The sequence below is a fragment of the Pongo abelii genome, chromosome 9 (genome assembly GCF_028885655.2).
Source record: "Pongo abelii isolate AG06213 chromosome 9, NHGRI_mPonAbe1-v2.0_pri, whole genome shotgun sequence".
Taxonomy (NCBI): domain Eukaryota; kingdom Metazoa; phylum Chordata; class Mammalia; order Primates; family Hominidae; genus Pongo; species Pongo abelii.
Window position 1 is genome coordinate 125,116,285 of NC_071994.2, and position 16,299 is coordinate 125,132,583.

The following is a 16,299-nucleotide window of genomic DNA, read 5'->3' on the forward strand; positions in this document are numbered from 1 at the left end:
CTTCAGCTGTGAAATGGACATAATAATAGTTCCTCTATCACAGGTTTGGTGTAAAGACTAGATTAAGAAAAATACTTAGCATAACACTTTGCCCAGGATAAATGCTCAGTAGTAACTCTTTTATTCCTCCCTCCCTTTATTCTTTCCTTCTCTATACACTTTTAAACATACAATGTAGGACATATAAAGATGAATGAGATGTGATTCCTGCCCTTGAGGGGTTTATGGTATGACACTGAAGGGCAAGGCTGTGAACAAGAACCATGTGTAGAGATTCAGGCTGGGCACAGTGGCTCACACCTGTAATCCTAGCACTTTGGGAGGCTGAGGTGGGTGGATCACCTGAAGTCAGGAGTTTGAGACAAGCCTGACCAACATGGTGAAACCCCATCTCTACTAAATACAAAAAATTAGCTGGGTGTGGTGGCACACACCTGTAATCCCAGCTACTTGGGAGGCCGAGGCAGAAGAATCGCTTGGACCCAAGAGACGGAGGTTGCAGTGAGCCGAGATTGTACCATTGCACTCCAGCTTGGGCAACCAGAGAGAAACTCTGTCTCAAAAACAAACAAACAAACAAACAAACAAAAAAACATGTAGATCCTGAGACAGAAGTATGAACACTCCACTGTGGGGGCATGAAGCAGAGCTATGGAGCAAAATAGTGAAATGTTCTGCACAGCTTGTCATTCTGGTACAAGGTACGGAATGGAGATTTTCATCTGGCAATCTCTGGGTATGAAAACCAGACTGGGACAGTAACCAAAAACATCCCCTCAACACCTCCTAGCTCCTTCCTCTTTTTACAGCCAGGCTTCCAGACATGGTCTACATTTCATCTTCCCACCACGAAACCTCCCCTCACTCCCAGACCTGCTGCAGTCAGGCTCCTGTCTCTACTCTTCCACTAAAACTTCTCTTTTGGAGGCCAACTTCAGCAGTCTCTCTTAAATTCTTACTCTGCTTTTTTGATTGACTTTGTGCCTTCCTCTTTTTTGAAGCTGATTTGTGTTCTTTTTGTGGCACGGCTCTTTTCTGTTTTTCCCCCTCTGTCTCTGACTTGTCTTCCCTTCCACCCACCCCTTAAGTGCTGCACTTCTCTCAGGTTCCTCTTTTGAATATCTTTTTTTTTTTTTTTTGAGGCGGAGTCTCGCTCTGTTGCCCAGGCTAGAGTGCAGTGGCACAATCTCAGCTCACCACAACCTCGCCTCCCTGGTTCAAGTGATTCTTCTGCCTCAGCCTCCTGAGTAGCTGGAACTACAGGCACGTGCCACCATGTCAGTCTAATTTTTGTATTTTCAGTAGAGATGGGGTTTCACTATGTTGGCCAGGCTGGCCTTGAACTCCTGACCTCGTGATCTGCCCTCCTCAGCCTCCTAAAGTGCGGGGATTACAGGCATGAACCAACACACCTGGACGCTCTTTTGAATATCTTTTTTTTCTTGGCCTATGCTCCCAGGCTGGCCTCAACTCTGACCTCAATTATCATTTGTGTGCTATATTTTCAACTTAGTTTTCCCTCCTGGATTTCTTTTTTTTGAGACAGAGTTTCACTGTGTCACCCAGGCTGGAATGCAGTGGCACGATCTCGGCTCACGGCAACCTCTGCCTCCTGGATTCAAGTGATTCTCTGCCTCAGCCTCCCAAGTAGCTGGGGTTACAGGCACGTGCCATCACGCCTGGCTAATTTTTGTATTTTTAGTAGAGTCGTGGTTTTACCACACTGGCCATGCTGGTCTCAAACTCCTGACCTCAGGTGATCCACCTGCCTCAGCCTCCCAAAGTGCTGGGATTACAGGAGTGAGCCACCGTGCCCAGCTCCTCGATTGTAGATGCATGTTTCCTGAATGTTTCACCTAGATATTCTATACTATTAAATACCTCAAATTCAACATGTGTTCTTGATTTTCATTTCTGACACCTTCCTCAGCCAACCAGGCCAGAAACCTGATAGTCTCCAGGTTTCCTATCCACATCCTCTCAATTCTATGAACAAAATGTCTCTGAAATTTGTGATCTCTGACCTTCCTTGTCTTTCTCTTGTCTCACTGCAATAGACTCCTGGCTGACCTTAATACCTCCAGGCTCTACTTGGTCCTGGCTATGGACCTCACACAGTCCTCTTAGACATGCATCTGATCAAAGCCCACTCTTGCTGAAAACCCTTCTGTTGTCCATTAGTTTAGGAAAAAGTCCAGACTCCTTACTCCAACCTTCAAAGCTCTTTATGATCTGATTTGTACCTACCTTTCTAGCCTATTTCTTCCAAGATCCTGAAATATAATGGCCTATTTGGGGCTGAATTCTGTCTTCCCAAAATACATACGTTGAAATCCTAACCTCCGATACTTCAGAATGTCACTGTATTTGGAGACAGGGTCTTCAAAGAGGTAATTCAGTTAAAACGAGGTCATCAGTGTGGTCCCAATCTAATATGGCTGGTGTCCTTACAGGAAGAAGAGTTGTGGACATAGACACATACAGAGAGAACAAAGACCATGTGAAGTCACAGGGAGAAGACAGCCACCTACATACCAAGGAGAGAGGCCGTACAACAAACCAACCCTGAGGACACCTTGATCTTGGACTTCCAGCTTCCAGATTTACTGGAAAATAAATTTCCGTTGTTTAAGCCACACAGTCTATGGCATTTTGTTATGGCAGTTCTAGCAAACTAATATATAGCCTATATCGTATACTACTCAGTTTAGACTACTTTTATTTTGGAACATATTATACTTTTGCTACTTTTGCTTATGCAGTTTCTTTCGCTTAGTGCCCCTTGCTAGTAGATATTTATATTTAAAGATATTTTAGGCCTGGCACAGTGGCTCACATCTGTAATTCCAACATTTTGGCAGGCTGAGGTGAGTAAATCACTTGAGGCCAGGAGTTTGAGATCAGCCTGGCTAACATGGTGAAACCCCTTCTCTACTAAAAAATACAAAAATTAGCCAGGCGTGGTGGTGGGTGCCTGTAATCCCAGCTACTTGGGAGGCTGAGGCAGGAGAATTGCTTGAACCCAGTAGGTGGAGGTTGCAGTGAGCCCACATCACATCACTGCACTCCAGCCTGGGCAACACAGTGAGACTCCATCTGAAAAAACATATATATATATATTTTTTTTTCTTCAAAGTATTTCTCAAAAGCCTATGATCATCAGAGCTAAAAGTAATTTCTCCCTCTTCTACGTTGTTTTTGTAATTTTCCCTTATTTCTAACAAAGCAACCATCCCATTATGTTTTATTTCTCCTGTAAAATTGCACCAGTCCTCAAAGAAAAGATCAGAGCAGTGACAAGAGTCAAGTCAGACATGGTGGTTGCTTGGAATGATATGATGACAGTGTTGGTGAAAATACATGAAAGGAGGTAGAATGGATGACTGTGGTGGTTTATAAAATGTAGGGAGACAAGTTAAAAGTCCATATGAAGGATGCAGTCCTGGAATGAGGATGCTGTCGTCTTGGACCATAAGACATGAAGACAAGAGTGGTGTTATGAACTGAAAGGAGCCAGGAGCTTTGTTGGAACAGAACCACCCTATTAACCCTGGACTTCCTGCCTGGGCTGATTTGCATTTGAGAGAGAAATAAACTACTATACATAAGCCACTGCAATTTGTTTTCCCACTTGTAGTCAATATAATCCTAACGGAGAGAGCAGACAACAAGGTAAGTGTGTTAGCCCACCCATTTCCTGCCACTTCCCACTTCCTTCTCTGTTTCTATGAAACTTTTTTTCACACTCAAGTCATAGTGAACTCCTTGTCTTACCCACAGAGAAGTCTTAAGACATTCCCCCAGCCAGCTGGTTGTCCTCTTTGTGTTCCTATAGCCCAGTGCTATGAGAAATTAGTGCACACGGTGCCATGGGAGACTCAACAAAGGCCACACTGGGTGATAGAAACGGCAAGTAGAAAGCCATAGAGGCATGACAGAGACTGGCACATTCAGTGAATTGCAAGGAGCTTGGCATAGCTGAAGTATAATGTAAGTGATTGAGATTGAAGCTAAAGAGGTAGACAGGAGCTAATACTGAAAGGTCTCTTTTGCTAAGCTAAGGATCTTAACTTTCTCATGCCCCCCTTGGAACATTCGTTCCAAAGAAAAACAAGAAGAGGGGAATATCTTTGCCATTGATTCACCTGTATAAGCACTGTTGTTGAAATAACCTTATAACCACTGGTGCATATTTCAGAGGAAAACAGAACCAAGGCAGTGCTAAGGAGGCAGTGCTGGAAGAAGAAATAAACACATTACAGTCAACCCTATAAATAATCAAGTAGTTCCAAAAGGACCTCTTTAAACAACTTTTCTCCTATCCCGTTATCATAAGACCTAACATTCAACCATCAGTGATATATTTATTAATTCTTATTAAAGGTATTATTTAGTTAAGATGAGAAACAGGGGACATTAAGAGGAGGTAAAATCCTTTACTTCCAAATGTTGCTGTTAGCTGACACTGGTGAATAGACATGTGACAATGAAACCCAACCAAAAATTGAGGAGCCAAAATAATAGAAGATGGGTGAAGATGAGGAGGAAAAGTCTTCGCTGGAAGAGCAAGCTGACTCCCCCCATGAGGTGAGAAGTCAGGGGGCTACTGCTGCCAGTAACATCTCCCTTACAACTGTTGATGCAGACAGTCTGACTGGGTAGGGAGTGAACTATCCCAATAGGCTGTTAAGAAGAGCTGACAGTTTAAGGGAATGGAACAGCATGTAACTGATACTACAGCATGGAGAGCAAAATGTGTTGGCCGCCTAATGTGAGTCTTCCTCACCACCACTGCTCCTACATTCCTGTTCCCCAGAGCAGGTTGAGCCTCACTTGCCAAAGGAAGCAGGGGTGGGAAGATGGTTGGCCTCATGCCCACTTGGATATCTGCTGGGTGAATTTTGCACATGCTGCTAAGTGCCCAGTGGCACCCAGGGTTCCCTTTTACATTATTAATTACCCTGAAATTCAGCCACATGGTCCCTCTGCCTGCCTGGACCAGTGCTTGATGACAGCTGCTATTGGAAACTGACTGTGCTCCAAGAGCCCCCAAGATCCATTCTCACCCTCTCAGCGAGGGTCCTCCCAAGCCAGTGAGGAGAATGCACATCTGTGTGTGCGGGCACCTGTGTGTACTTGGCTTTATGCATTTATCTCTTGGTTCCAGGCACAGACTTGCATGTATATGTGTATATGTACTTGGAGATTGTGTATGTGGGTGTGGATTCATGCTCATCTCTGAAGGCATTTCTTGATTATTGGTGATGATTTTGGAATGAACCTGGTGGACATTTTAAGATTTCTTGAGGATCCAGAAGTATTTCCACCTTAATGTGAAGAAACACAGGAATAGTAAATAATAACTCTTTTATCTCTTCTGAAAGGGGAGGGGCAAAATTTTCAGAAAGTTATTTCTGGAAATTAGGGCAAAGAGGAAAAAAAGTGAGATTGAAGATATTCTGAGAAAGTTTTCAGTTGGGATCACCTCACCCTCTCTACACAAATTTCTCACGTTCCCCTTTTTCTGATTTTGTTTTAGAAGGAAGGTATTGAAATGGGTATTTGTGCAGTGTATAATTTTACACACACACTCTCTCATGTGACTGTATACACATGTATGCATTAACATGCTCATTCGGTACATGCAATGTGCAAGGTATTTTGCTAGAAACTTCGGGAAGTACCAATGTAGTTTTCCATTCACCCTCAAAGATCTCCAACTCTGTTAATGACAAAAAAATTAGCAGAAAGCAGTGAGTGTTAGAAGCCAAATGGCTGCTATGATCATCATGTAGCAAAGAAGTTCAGAGGTGGAGGGATTCACTCCCTCTGCAGCCAGGGCAGGCTATAAGGAGGAGCTGGAACGTGAGACCAGTCTTGAAGATGAGGTGGCTCTTCCTATGTGAGTACATTGCTGGAAACCGCCACTGTGGGAAATAATGGGAAACAGCAAACCAATAACAGATAGGGCCAAGTGATGAAGCTCCCAGAAAGCCACAATGTTCTTATGCCCATTGTCCCTATAGTAAAAGAGTGAATCATCTGCTAATATAGTATGGGTCCACTCCCTTGGAGCCCAGCTTTCTTCTCTAACTTCATAAAGAGATCTCATCCTGACTTCATAAGAAGGTTTCATTTTCACTTCACAGGGGAAGCTCATTCCAACGTTTCCTCTTTGCAGCTGTAGGACTGAAGAGCCAATCAAAGCAGAGGGATAAATAGATAGAAGTTACTGCCCATTCAAGATGATTGATTGATTGAGCAAGTCACCCTTTGATTAGTTCCACTCATTTAACAAAACGTGCATTAACCATTTACAAATTGTCCTGCAATAAGCTAGGCACTGCCCTCAAAATGTTTAGGAAAGGAGAAGTCATATAAAGTCAACAGCACACACAGTGGAATAATGATATGTACATGATGGTCTTGGAAGTCCCGAGGGAAAGTTAAAGACAACTGGAAATTCAGGATGACTTTATGGAGGATAAACTCCAGTGGGGTCTATTGTCTTGCTAAGTTTTGAAGGAAAAGTAGGTGTTAACTTGGGGAAGGAGAAACCGTGTGGAGGATGGTAAACTTGTATTTGCAAACACCATGCCAATCTAATAGCCTTTGTGCTTACAGGGAGAATTTCTAGAGGCTATCACTTCAAGTTTGTTTCCTGGACACATTAATTTAATGCTATCAAATCTGATGGTTTAGCTCACAGTACCAAATAGCACTGAGATAAAATTTAATAATTTTAAAAATTATTAAAAATTAATTTATAAAAGGTTAATTTATAAAATGTGATGGGATCTAGAAGAGTTTCAAAAACTAAAACCACTGTTGTTTGTGTTTAAGTGTTTAGCTGGTAAAACACAGAGTTTAATATGGTCATTTGTGACAAATTTGGATATAAAATTGAAGACAGATGGTAAGAATTATTTTTGAAATATTCCTTGAAAAATATTTTTAACTTTTAGATCATATTAACAAAAACTAAGAAGTGTGAGCAATGTATGTGTGTTTAGAGGAAGAAGGTGTGTGAGCAATGTATGTGGGTTTAGAGGAAGATGGTTCACAAAAGCATGCTAAACCATTCTTGAATGAGTATATCAAAGAAAAAAGTCAAAATTATAGTCACAGTATATTTATAATGTGATCACAATGAGAATTGTTTACCAAAACTTGTAGAATATAGCCAAAGTTCTAATTAGAAACAAATTGATAGCCTAACATCATTTAGTTATTAAGAATAGATAATTCTTCATGTCAAATAGTTAGAAAAATGAAATTAACCCAAGGAAGGCAGAGGAATAAAATAGTAAAGAAAATAGCAAAGACAGCAACAGAAATAAATGAATTTGAAACAGAAAAAAAAAAAATCAGTAGCAGTAATAAGTAAATCCTCTAACGTAGAAAATTAAGAGAAATTTTAATAAGAAAATAAAGAAAAAACACATCATATTTAAAATAAATAAATAACAAAGTGTTAATGTACATAATGTTAATGAAAATGTTATATGAAACTTCCTGCTACTTTGTAAAACACAATAAAAAGATAAATCTCTACGGAATTTACAAATTACCAAAGTTGATTCAAGAAGAAATGGATACAGCCACTGTGGAAAGTAGTCTGGAGAGTTCTCAAAGAACTTAAAATAGAATTACCATTTGACCTGGTAATACCATTACTGGATATATACCCAAAGGAATATAGATTATTCTACCATAAAGACACATGCACACGTATGTTCACTGCAGCAATTTGGATAATAGCGAAGACAAAATCAACCTAGATACTCATTAACAGTGGAGTGGATAAAGAAAATGTGGTCCATATACACCATGGACTACCACACAGCTATAGAAAATGAGATCACACGGTGAAACCCCGTCTCTACTAAAAGTACAAAAAATTAGCCGGGCTTGGTGGCAGGTGCCTGTAGCCCCAGCTACTTGCGAGGCTGAGGCAGGAGAATGACGTGAACCTGGGGGCCGGAGCTTGCAGTGAGCCGAGATCATGCCACTGCACTCCAGCCTGGGCAACAGAGCAAGACTCTGACTCAAAAAAAAAAAAAAAAAAAGAGATCCTGGCCTTCGCAGCAACATGGATGGAGTTGGAGGCCATTATCTTAAGATAATTAATTAATTAATGCAGGAACAGAAAACAAACGCTGCATGTTCTCACTTGTAAGTAGAAGCTAAACATTGAGAACACACGGACACAAAGAAGGAAATAATAAACACTGGGGCATATTTGAGGGTGAAGGGTAGGGAGAGTGTAAGGCTTGAAAAACTGCCTATTGGGTGCTATGCTGATTACTTGGGTGATGAAATAATCTGTACACCAAACTTACATAACACAGAATTTACCTGTGTAACAAACTGAACATGTACCCCTTGAACCTAAAATAAAAGCTGAAAAGGAAAAGAAAAAAGAACTGGAAATTTTGAGCCAAAGAAATAATATGACAAACATTTTTAAAGAATCATTATAGAATTATTTTATTGGATAAAAAATTAGACAGTTTCACTGAAGAGTTTTTTAAACATTGAAAGTAATGTAAAATGTAAACATTTCCATAATAGAGAAAAATATTCAACATGTCTGAATTCATTTACTAAGATAATATAAGACTGATAAGAAAATCTTTTTTTTTAGTTTTTTTTTTATTAAGTTTTAGGGTACATGTGCACAATGTGCAGGTTAGTTACATATGTATACATGTTCCATGCTGCACCCATCAACTCGTCATTTAGCATTAGGTATATCTCCTAATGCTATCCCTCCCCACTCCCCCCACCCCACAACAGGCCCCAGAGTGTGATGTTCCCCTTCCTGTGTCCATGTGTTCTCATTGTTCAATTCCCACCTATGAGTGAGAACATGCGGTGTTTGGTTTTTTGTCCTTGTGATAGTTTACTGAGAATAATGATTTCCAACTTCATCCATGTCCCTACAAAGGACATGAACTCTTCATTTTTTATGGCTGCATAGTAGTCCATGATATATATGTGCCACATTTTCTTAATCCAGTCTATCATTTTTGGACATTTGGGTTGGTTCCAAGTCTTTGCTATTGTGAATAGTGCCGCAATAAACATATGTGTGCATGTGTCTTTATAGCAGCATGATTTATAGTCCTTTGGGTATATACCCAGTAACGGGATGGCTGGGTCAAATGGTATTTCTAGTTCTAGATCCCTGAGGAATCGCCACACTGACTTCCACAATGGTTGAACTAGTTTACAGTCCCACCAACAGTGTAAAAGTGTTCCTATTTCTCCACATCCTCTCCAGCACTTGTTGTTTCCTGACTTTTTAATGAATGCCATTCTAACTGGTGTGAGATGGTATCTCATTGTGGTTTTGATTTGCATTTCTCTGATGGCCAGTGATGGTGAGCATTTTTTCATGTGTTTTTTGGCTGCATAAATGTCTTCTTTTGAGAAGTGTCTGTTCATGTCCTTCACCCACTTTTTGATGGGGTTGTTTTTTTCTTGTAAATTTGTTTGAGTTCATTGTAGATTCTGGATATTAGCCCTTTGTCAGATGAGTAGGTTGTGAAAATTTTCTCCCATTTTGTAGGTTGCCTGTTCACTCTGATGGTAGTTTCCTTTGCTGTGCAGAAGCTCTTTAGTTTAATTAGATCCCATTTATCAATTTTGGCTTTTGTTGCCATTGCTTTTGGTGTTTTAGACATGAAGTCCTTGCCCATGCCTATGTCCTGAATGGTAATGCCTAGGTTTTCTTCTAGGGTTTTTATGGCTTTAGGTCTAACGTTTAAGTCTTTAATCCATCCTGAAGTAATTTTTGTATAAGGTGTAAGGAAGGGATCCAGTTTCAGCTTTCTACATATGGCTAGCCAGTTTCGCCTGCACCATTTATTAAATAGGGAATCCTTTCCCCATTGCTTGTTTTTCTCAGGTTTGTCAAAGATCAGATAGTTGTAGATATGCGGCGTTATTTCTGAGGGCTCTGTTCTGTTCCATTGGTCTGTATCTCTGTTTTGGTACCAGTACCATGCTGTTTTGGTTACTGTAGCCTTGTAGTATAGTTTGAAGTCAGGTAGTGTGATGCCTCCAGCTTTGTTCTTTTGGCTTAGGATTGACTTGGTGATGCAGGCTCTTTTTTGGTTCCATATGAACTTTAAAGTAGTTTTTTCCAATTCTGTGAAGAAAGTCACTGGTAGCTTGATGGGGATGGCATTGAATCTATAAATTACCTTGGGCGGTATGGCCATTTTCACGATATTGATTCTTCCTACCCATGAGCATAGAATGTCCTTCCATTTGTTTGTATCCTCTTTTATTTAGAAAATCTTTTCTATAATGCACACAACAATACTGTGGAATAGCCTTATTTAAGAATGTGGATACAAAAAGTTAAAATAAAACACTCATAAAGGCATGGTAAAAAGAAAAACAAAAGCAAACCCATTTTGACATAGACAAGTATATTCTTGAATAAAATAATTCACATTTATTAAAGTACCGTGTCTCTCAGTAAGTCAAAATGAAGAAAGGCCACATGATTATGTCAATAGTTGTGATAAAATTTAATATCTAGTATTGAAAAAGTAAACTACAGTGAAGTAGGACAAGCAATATTCTTTCTTAATATGAACAAAAGTTTATATCTTGAATTATAATTATCAAGCTTATTAATAAAACTGGTGGAGGTGGGAGAAAAGAAGCTTACCTATGAAACAGAATCAAGAAGTTAAATTATTTGCAAGGAATAAACTAAATATTCATAATTTTCAGAATACTTGATACTTTATTTTCAGAATCTCTAGTAGACAGTAATAGTGAACTGAAAAAAATATCAGAATGAATTAGTGTTAAATCAAGTGGTGGATTACAAAGTACATATATGATATTCAATTACTTTTCTACTGTAAATATTTAGAAAATATAATGGATAAAACTAAGATAGATAAAAATGTAATAGATTTATAAGAACATAAGAATATAATAAACATAAGAATATAATAAAAATAAGCCAGGCGCAGTGGCTCACGTCTGTAATCCAAGCACTTTGGGAGGCCAAGGTGGGCAGATCACCTGAGGTCGAGAGTTTGAGACCAGCCTGACCAACATGGAGAAACTCTGTCTCTACTAAAAATACAAAACTTAGCTGGGCATGGTGGGCCGCACCTGTAATCCCAGCTACTTGGGAGGCCGAGGCAGGAGAATCGCTTGAACCTGGGAGTCGGAGGTGGCAGTGAGCCGAGATCGTACCATTGCACTCCAGCCTGGGCAACAGGAGCGAAACTCCGTCTCAAAAAATAAATAAATAAATAAATAAATAGATAAATAAATATTAAAAAAACATGAAAAGCCTATGTTCAAACAGAAAAACCAATCAATAAAATACAAAAAAATTAAACATATGAAAATCTAAACATAAACTGGCAAAACATGTAAATAGGGTATTCTCCAAAGAGGAAATCAAATGCTTATTCCATTTTATTAGAATTAAAAGAAAATCAAATAATGAAATACTATTTACACTGTGAAAGTTTTCAAAATAATCATACTTCATTTTGAAAAGAATTTTGGAAAATTACTTTCATGCATTATTTGTTACAATGGAAAGGTACTGACTTTCTAGAAAGAGATTTGTCAATAGTTATCAAGAACAATAGAGAAGTTTCTGCCACTTGGCCTGATAATTCCACTTGTAAGAACATATCCTCAGAAAATTATAAGAATCACTTAAGAATATTTTGGATAAACTATTCATCATTAATTTATTTATAATAGCAAAATATTAGAAGCAAACAAAATGTCCTACAATAAGCAGGTAAAATGGAAAAATTATGATATTTCCATGTAGGAACAGAACAAATAGTGTTTGCATAGAGTAATGACATGGGAGAATGTTCATGATATAATCTATTTATGGTGAGACAAAGAGAAAAGCTAGGAGGAAACACATTGAAATATTAACAGTTGTAAATCTCTTTGTTATGAGATTACAAAATATTTTGAAATTATCTTTACACTTTTCTTCATTTTCTAAAGTTGCAAGAACCTCAGTTGGGCAAAAAGCATGAATGAAAAGAACAATATTCGTGATTGTGTTTTATTTTTCCCAGGATCAAACAAGCATCCATGTTATGGCTAGCTTATTTGTGTGGCCTTTCATTCTGCTTTTCAATTCTTATTTTATAATTTTTAGCTGATACTCTCTCCACCCCCAACAGGATTTGTTTCAATACTTTGTGAAATATGCAGAGATGAAACAGAGACAAATGGGAAGAAATGTCACAAAGGTTATCCACACTCGGTTCTCTTTGGTTTGAGCCCAGACCATGTCCAGAACGCGGACTTGGCCCCTTTCCCTCTGAGGTTAGACTTGTTCTGATGTGTCTGATTAAAGTGCCCAACAGAGAGTGCCTGGGAGCCAGTGACTGGCCAACCTCCTGGGAGCTACAGCCATTCTCATCCATATATGAGTGCCAGGAGAAAAGAACTGACATTTGAGAGTCAGAGAAGGTGTGGCAAATCCTACTACATCTCCATTCTCCACTTCCATGACCAGACCGTGCTTGAAATCTGAATATGCTTAATGTCTAATGGGCTAAGTAGGAGAGCCTTTTTATTCCTTGAAAGTCCTTTGGCTACAGAGCCATCTTTAGGGAAGTCATTTCTCCATAAAGTTTTCTTTAAATCTTTTTAATGTGTAATATATTAAAATTAAATTTTAGTAATAAAAATTTCAAGAAGAGATCCACAAAACAACCTTAAACTTCCCTTAAAATTTTCTCATGAGAATTTTTCTTAAAAAGGATCCATTTATGAAATACTTAACATAATGTTACTCTGATAAATCTGAAGAAGTGTTAGTCATTACAGAATCATTCTCTCAACTCGGAACAAAAAACTTCATGGAATTACTGTGCTTTTAACTCAAAGCGTTGGGTGTGTGGAATTTCATGCACCTTTGTGGTGTTGTGCCAACCAGGGGAGCCACTTCTGATAACAATTTTGTTAAATTGTGGGTTTCAGCTCTGTTGGGTTGATAAGTGGCAGTCAATTTTATAAGACCTTTCTCGGTTAGAGAAAGGATTAAGGTATGTCCAGGAATGTTTTAAACATTTAATGTAAAGTTACATTTCATACTGAGGATTAATTAGAAGCTGTGTTATAGAAATTTTTTTTCACCCTCATAGGAAGAGATGTAATGCTGAATTATTTACATACGAAGGTTTCGTTTCTTTGGAAGACAGAATTTAACAGTGTAGCAATTCTTGGAATTAATGCTGGAGGGGAATTATGACCTGTTGTCTGTAAGTGTGCTTGTGTGAGACTGCGCATGTGTCCATGTACATGTGAGGTTCATTTGTTGTTGCAGCAAGCATAAACCAAACAGTAATAGCTCTTCCCATTAACAGGTGAGGTCACATTCTATCAGAGTTGACTGGGTACAGAAAGTTATGAACACTAAGTCCGTGCTTTGGTTTCAACTTGAGTTTCAGCATCATAGTTGCCCTTCTTCTTCTCTCTTTTCCTCCCTTCCTCCCTCCCTTTCTTCCTCCCTTCATAATCTACTGTGTTGTTACATAATATATATTATTTATATATACACATACACACACTCAAGCTTATTTATGCTATATATGTATATATATGTATGTATGCTATATATGTATATATGTATATATAGCATAAATAAAAAGCTCAAAAGCAATGCTAAAGCCACATGGGTAACTAGTTGGTTTTATGCTAATAGATTTCCTATTTATTTTACTTTCTACATTGACTTGGTCTCCTGATTTTTCTCTATCATATTTAGAAAAAAGATTTTTTTTTATTGTATGGTCCTGTGTTTTAAATTTTCTCTCTCTCAAAAAAAAAAAGACTTTGAGTTGCATGAGCAAAAAAATAGTAGCACTATACGGGCTTATGAAAGTCTAAAATTCTCTTTCTCTTTTCAGAAAAGGAACCTGAATCTCAAAGCAAAAGAAAATGCTATATTCTTTTGTAAATACATTTTGTCTGGAAGATATCCTAAAGCTGTTGGGAATCTCAGGATATCATCTTCCATTCTGTTTGTACTCAGTTGAGCACATTGTACTATTTCTGTTCATGCTTGCTGCTATAACAAACAAACCCAAAATTACATTAATGGCTCATATGTGAAATTTACTTTTTTCTTAGGTAAAGCATGAAATAGGTGTTCCTGATTGATGGAAAGCTGTCTTCCACAGGATGATTCAGGGCTCAGATTTCTTCCATCATCAACACTTGGCTTCCCAAACAGTCATTATTCATCTACACCAAGCTAACAGAAGAAGAAAGAACATGAAGAATGGTACGGGAGGAATACTGGAAGTACAAGAATTGAAGTGAAACCCATCACTTATGTTTAGATTTCACTGGCTAGAGCTCAGTCACATAGCCATGCCCAACTAAAAAGGAAGGTGGGGATATGTGTAGTCTAGCTATGTGACCAGGAAAAAGAGGAATCAGGCTTGGCCAACAGCTGGTCATTCTCTACCACACACGTGTTCAATAGTCAGAATGTGGTAGAAAGTGCTTTCTACTTTTTTTTTCTATGTTGTCTCAACTTAAAAGTTTCACTTGCTTAGCACTTTCCAAGGTTATTTTGCTTTATGAGCAAATACATTGGAGTATGATAGGGAACAAAATTCATCTAATTAGAAAAGTGTGAATCAGGAAAAAAGCTCTGTACAACACAAAAGTATCTCAATAAGTAGAAATCTTTTTTGCATCCATTCAAATAAAAGGCTAGAATCTAATGATAGATTCTCTAAAGATGTAACAATCAGCATCTGGATACATCTATCCTGGGATTAAAGCTACCCAGCTAAAGAGAACAGGAGAATGTAGTGAGTAAGAAGAGGAGCATCATTCCGCCCAGAAGACCTGCAGGAGCACTGTAAACTTGAAATATAGCTCCAGTTGCTGTGCCAGCTAAGATCCAGTTATGTTGACGACCATCATCATTGTAGTATAATAATGATAGCAGCACCAGGGTTAAAAATTGAAAGACCAAGCAAAGTTGACTCTCTGTTCCAAAACCTATATTATTTTCTTCTATCACTTTGCTCTAGTTGGACAAACTGATTTATAAGTTATAGCCTCTGAGCCTCAATTAATTTCACTTAGGGCATTTTCACAGTTGTACAATAAATGTTTGAATTAAGACATTTCTTTTCTTCTGAAATTGAATTGCATGTTAACTGGTTATTGGCTGATGCTGGTGTGCACACAATTACAGATAAGAGCATTGATCTGGCAAGAAAACAAATAGGCTCTTAAAAGAGGGCAGTTTGGATTTGACAGCTGCAGATGATTAGGTGTCTCTCTAATGGACACTGTATATTACCATCAGAGGTGTTAAAGATCTGTAAATTCCTCCTTTCAGCTACCTATTTTTACCAAACAGGGTTGCTTAGATCTGCCTGTCTCCTCCAGTGAATAGCTGAATCTAATGATAGGAAATAGTGTCCAAAATTATCTGGATGGCTGGTGAGTTACTAATACCCAGATCAAGCCCTGAGATGGGCCAGAGTAATGAGGAGAAGCTTCTTGGTTCAATCAAATAACTTTAGAAGTGAGGTTGATTTCAAGTACAAATGCCTAACAGGCAAGAGTCATAAGCCACCTCACCCAAGTATGACAAAGTACTTTCCCAGGATGCTAGACCATCAAGAGTGTAACCCAGAGATCTTACTCTATTTGGAAGAACCCAGGTTGCGGCCATCTGGGCTGGAGGATATCTAATTCAATGTATAGTTAGGTGGCTTGCACAGAAGTTGGTTTGCTGGCTTTTAAGAACTTGATCTGAGTTCAAGCATTTTTGGGGAGAATGATTCAGGGCTGGTCCCATCCAGTGATCTCAATATAGAGAGGATCACTTGCTACCTTGTCATGAACATCAACAGCTTGACCTCTGCACTCCTTCTCTATCCTACTCAAGGTAGGAGGCCTTTGGTGAATAGCTTAGTACTGCCAATCAGATATCCTAACTGCCCCTAGTAGAAGAAACATTGGGTAGGTTCCTTTTATTTTAAGAGTTATCTGTATGACACCTCCAGTGTAAGATGATCTTATTGTGGAAACCTTTCTATCCCCAGGGGAGTGATAAGCAATATTCTCTTTAAGAGCTTCAGGTCAAAGTCCAGATTCCCAGCTCTGGATACATCTAAAGAAGCCTATTATGTTCCAGGGGTCAAGCTTTCAGGTCTTGCCCCATTGAGAAGATAATAAAAAAGCACTTGCAGTTGGATTTTATTCATCATTTATATAATCACTGAAATTACAGATGAAATAGGTCGT

General features: G+C 38.6%; 1 long non-coding RNA gene across 2 annotated transcripts in view; it reads left to right on the forward strand.

The window, feature by feature from the left end:
* Positions 1–2,638, forward strand: part of LOC112135470 (uncharacterized) — a 261,078-nt gene extending 258,440 nt beyond the window's left edge. For both annotated transcript variants that reach the window (XR_010141753.1, XR_008511465.2), the window contains one exon: positions 2,454–2,638. This is a non-coding gene — a long non-coding RNA (uncharacterized LOC112135470). The remainder of the gene's footprint in view (positions 1–2,453) is intronic.
* The last annotated feature ends 13,661 nt before the right edge of the window (positions 2,639–16,299 follow it).